We start from the raw sequence: 5,000 nt of genomic DNA, 5'->3' as shown, positions 1-5,000 counted from the left end.
GAAAACCAACAAAATAGAACCGAGGTCCTATTCCATTATTCCATGCACACAGTATTCAGGCGGGCTTGCCTGCTTTAAGCACTCTAATTTGTTCAAAGTAAACGTGCCGGCCCACCGAGACACTCACTCAAGAGCACCCTGGTAGGATTGCAACGGGGTCCGCCTCGGGACGCACGAGCACGCACGAGGCGCGTCGCACGCCTTCGGCTCGCCCCACCGGCAGGACGTCCCACGATACATGCCAGTTAAACACCGACGGGCGGTGAACCAACAGCGTGGGACACAAATCCAACTACGAGCTTTTTAACCGCAACAACTTTAATATACGCTATTGGAGCTGGAATTACCGCGGCTGCTGGCACCAGACTTGCCCTCCAATAGATACTCGTTAAAGGATTTAAAGTGTACTCATTCCGATTACGGGGCCTCGGATGAGTCCCGTATCGTTATTTTTCGTCACTACCTCCCCGTGCCGGGAGTGGGTAATTTGCGCGCCTGCTGCCTTCCTTGGATGTGGTAGCCGTTTCTCAGGCTCCCTCTCCGGAATCGAACCCTGATTCCCCGTTACCCGTTACAACCATGGTAGGCGCAGAACCTACCATCGACAGTTGATAAGGCAGACATTTGAAAGATGCGTCGCCGGTACGAGGACCGTGCGATCAGCCCAAAGTTATTCAGAGTCACCAAGGCAAACGGACCGGACGAGCCGACCGATTGGTTTTGATCTAATAAAAGCGTCCCTTCCATCTCTGGTCGGGACTCTGTTTGCATGTATTAGCTCTAGAATTACCACAGTTATCCAAGTAACGTGGGTACGATCTAAGGAACCATAACTGATTTAATGAGCCATTCGCGGTTTCACCTTAATGCGGCTTGTACTGAGACATGCATGGCTTAATCTTTGAGACAAGCATATGACTACTGGCAGGATCAACCAGGGAGCTGCGTCAACTAGAGCTGAGCAGCCGGCCGCCCGGGAGTGTGTCCCGGGGGCCCGCGCGAACACGCAAGCGTCCGCTCAATTATTCTGCAAACAGGAGGAGGCTGAGCTCCCCTGCACAATACACCTCGAAACCCTCTCAGGTCCCGGCGGCGCGCAGCGCCGTCCTAAGTACTTGGTCGGGTTCGAGAGAGGCGCAATCGCCCGGAGTTTGGCGAGTAGACGCTTTAGGTGCGACCACCCGTGCTCCCAACTGAGCTTGCCGCTGCCGACAGAGGCCCGGGAGCGTGCTGTCGTGGCATTGCCGGCGGGAGACAACACGCGCCACCTACGGTGACCGGCAGCTCCAACGCCAGCGCCACAGAAGGACAAAAGCCCCACTTGGGTGCCGAAGCGAACTCTCCCAGCACAGCGCACGCGCCAACACGTCCGCACAGCTGCGATACAAACCACCTGCGAGAACCGCAGAGGCGACCGAGCAGCAGACGGCGTCGCGGCGCCGAGCGCCGGGCGGCGGCGCATCCTCAGCGCACACAGTCCTCAATCGGACCAGCACACTGCAGATGTCCACCGCGCTTCGCACCGGGCCCGCGAGGACCTACTTTGGCCGCACGGCGCCGCGTGCAGGGTGCGCCGGCGCGCAGCTGCGCCGCCTGCCGCCTCCGTCGGCCGGCGCGCCTGCCACTGGCCGCCCCCACCAGCCGGCTGTAGCGCGTGCGCCCACGCACCGCGCGGCCAGCACGCCGGGAGGCCCCCCCTCACCGGCCGGGGACGGTCCCACCCAGCCACCGCCGCGTATCGCTTCACACCCAGATGCCATTCACGTTCGTGGGCATGGTGGGTATCGCTGGAACAACCGGTTGGTAGCTCAACCGATCGTCGCCATCACTGATTCACCTCTAGCGAGAACAACCGCACCACAACGGTTTACCAGTTGTTCATTTGCATAACGTCACCAGCAAACGTAGGCGTCCATCGCCATTTGCAAATTCAACGATTGTTGCATGCCTGTGTCAGGTGTCACGACACACTATGTCTGCCCACATACACGCAACAACATGTGCACGCTTCGCGAACACGTGGAAGGTGGCCCCCGTACGTATGCGATGTCCATTGCGCGAACGACTGTCAACCGGCCTCTGTCGCATGTCGCAGATGTGGAACGCAGTGCACCATGCTATCACGGTGTGTGAGAAGAGACGACTACGTCTGACAACACGCGCCACTACATCAACAGACGGCTCATGCTGATCGCCATCCAGGGCATACCACACTGCAATCCAGCTCTTATAGGGAGACGACACGTAGCTGAGTGCACAACATTTGGACCGCATGGTTCGCCGTTGTTGGCGCAGTCGTTGTACGGTCACATGTACCACGATGTATCATTCAGTACATGAGGACCAATGTGCAGTACAGTGTGTGATTTGGACGTACAACATCAGCGGACAGTTGACACAGGCCGTACCACAGCGTAGGCTAAGTGCTTCGCACATGCGAATGCCAATGAACAACTGCAAATGCCAATGAACAACTGCAAAGGGCATTGAGCATGTACGTCCTGCTGCCATCCACATTACAGTGTATAGCTGCAAGGTGTTTAACATGAAGCGATACACTGGGGACCGGGCAGTGCGAGTAGCAAACTATATTGCGGGGGTTGCAGTTAGGCAACACTACACTAATTTAACGCGTCGTATGACAATTACAGAGCAGGTTAAGGCCCAACGTGTGTTGGGTTAAGGCCCAACGTGTGTTGGGTTAAGGCCCAACGTGTGTTGGGTTAAGGCCCAACGTGTGTTGGGTTAAGGCCCAACGTGTGTTGGGTTAAGGCCCAACGTGTGTTGGGTTAAGGCCCAACGTGTGTTGGGTTAAGGCCCAACGTGTGTTGGGTTAAGGCCCAACGTGTGTTGGGTTAAGGCCCAACGTGTGTTGGGTTAAGGCCCAACGTGTGTTGGGTTAAGGCCCAACGTGTGTTGGGTTACGTTAAGGGGCAATGTGGGTTACGTTAAGGGGCAATGTGGGTTACGTTACGGCGCAATATAGGTTACGTTACGGCGCAATATAGGTTACGTTAAGGCGCAATACAGGTTACGTTAAGGCGCAATACAGGTTACGTTAAGGCGCAATACAGGTTACGTTAAGGCGCAATACAGGTTACGTTAAGGCGCAATACAGGTTACGTTAAGGCGCAATACAGGTTACGTTAAGGCGCAATGCAGGTTACGTTAAGGCGCAATGCAGGTTACGTTAAGGCGCAATACAGGTTACGTTAAGGCGCAATACAGGTTACGTTAAGGCGCAATACAGGTTACGTTAAGGCGCAATACAGGTTACGTTAAGGCGCAATACAGGTTACGTTAAGGCGCAATACAGGTTACGTTAAGGCGCAATACAGGTTACGTTAAGGCGCAATACAGGTTACGTTAAGGCGCAATACAGGTTACGTTAAGGCGCAATACAGGTTACGTTAAGGCGCAATACAGGTTACGTTAAGGCGCAATACAGGTTAGGTTAAGGCGCAATACAGGTTAGGTTAAGGCGCAATACAGGTTAGGTTAAGGTACGACATAGGTTAGGTTAAGGTACGACATAGGTTAGGTTAAGGTACGACATAGGTTAGGTTAAGGTACGACATAGGTTAGGTTAAGGTACGACATAGGTTAGGTTAAGGTACGACATAGGTTAGGTTAAGGTACGACATAGGTTAGGTTAAGGTACGACATAGGTTAGGTTAAGGTACGACATAGGTTAGGTTAAGGTACGACATAGGTTAGGTTAAGGTACGACATAGGTTAGGTTAAGGTACGACATAGGTTAGGTTAAGGTACGACATAGGTTAGGTTAAGGTACGACATAGGTTAGGTTAAGGTACGACATAGGTTAGGTTAAGGTACGACATAGGTTAGGTTAAGGTACGACATAGGTTAGGTTAAGGTACGACATAGGTTAGGTTAAGGTACGACATAGGTTAGGTTAAGGTACGACATAGGTTAGGTTAAGGTACGACATAGGTTAGGTTAAGGTACGACATAGGTTAGGTTAAGGTACGACATAGGTTAGGTTAAGGTACGACATAGGTTAGGTTAAGGTACGACATAGGTTAGGTTAAGGTACGACATAGGTTAGGTTAAGGTACGACATAGGTTAGGTTAAGGTACGACATAGGTTAGGTTAAGGTACGACATAGGTTAGGTTAAGGTACGACATAGGTTAGGTTAAGGTACGACATAGGTTAGGTTAAGGTACGACATAGGTTAGGTTAAGGTACGACATAGGTTAGGTTAAGGTACGACATAGGTTAGGTTACGGTACGACATAGGTTAGGTTACGGTACGACATAGGTTAGGTTACGGTACGACATAGGTTAGGTTACGGTACGACATAGGTTAGGTTACGGTACGACATAGGTTAGGTTACGGTACGACATAGGTTAGGTTACGGTACGACATAGGTTAGGTTACGGTACGACATAGGTTAGGTTACGGTACGACATAGGTTAGGTTACGGTACGATATAGGTTAGGTTACGGTACGATATAGGTTAGGTTAAGGTACACATTGTTGTAAGGAAAGGTTTAATGGGGGGCGGGGCGGGGCGGCCGGTTTGTTGATTGTGATTATAGTAAGTGGATGCCTGCGGCATCATCTGATTTGCCACGTCAGGATGCACCTTTGGCTCATGACAGGCGGCGCTCTCATTCCATGCTTGTGGCAGACCTGTGTCTTTCATTCCTGCCATTGTTTGTGTGCTGTGAGAGGAGGCAGTATTGTGATGTTGGGTGCACCCCTGTGTAGGACATGTGTGGGTGTTGGTGGCTTGGCTGAGCAATGGTGGTTGTCGGGTGGGTGGGATATTCTGTTTTCTGAGTGGACCTCCCAGTCTGGTTATGACAGTGTGGATTGTCTAATGTGGCGGAGAGGATGCACTGGGTGTTGTTCCATGCTGGTGCTTACATATTGTCTGTGTGCGTGTTACAGGCAGAGAGTAGTGCGTGATAAGGGTGTGTGGCTGACGTGTGGTTGTGATTGTGAGCAGAGTCTTTCAGCATGTATACGGA

At 52.2% G+C, this 5,000-nt stretch overlaps 1 non-coding gene across 1 annotated transcript in view; it reads right to left on the bottom strand.

Moving 5' to 3' along the window:
- The window catches only part of LOC124570338, a 1,910-nt gene extending 969 nt beyond the window's left edge, over nt 1-941 (bottom strand). The window contains exon 1 of the ribosomal RNA XR_006971655.1: nt 1-941. This exon is cut by the window's left edge and continues 969 nt beyond it. This is a non-coding gene — a ribosomal RNA (small subunit ribosomal RNA).
- Nucleotides 942-5,000: the final 4,059 nt, after the last annotated feature.

The sequence above is a fragment of the Schistocerca americana genome, unplaced genomic scaffold (genome assembly GCF_021461395.2).
Source record: "Schistocerca americana isolate TAMUIC-IGC-003095 unplaced genomic scaffold, iqSchAmer2.1 HiC_scaffold_1627, whole genome shotgun sequence".
NCBI lineage: Eukaryota > Metazoa > Arthropoda > Insecta > Orthoptera > Acrididae > Schistocerca > Schistocerca americana.
The sequence above is the reverse complement of the archived record's forward strand: the minus strand, read 5'-3'. Positions and strand labels throughout refer to the sequence as shown.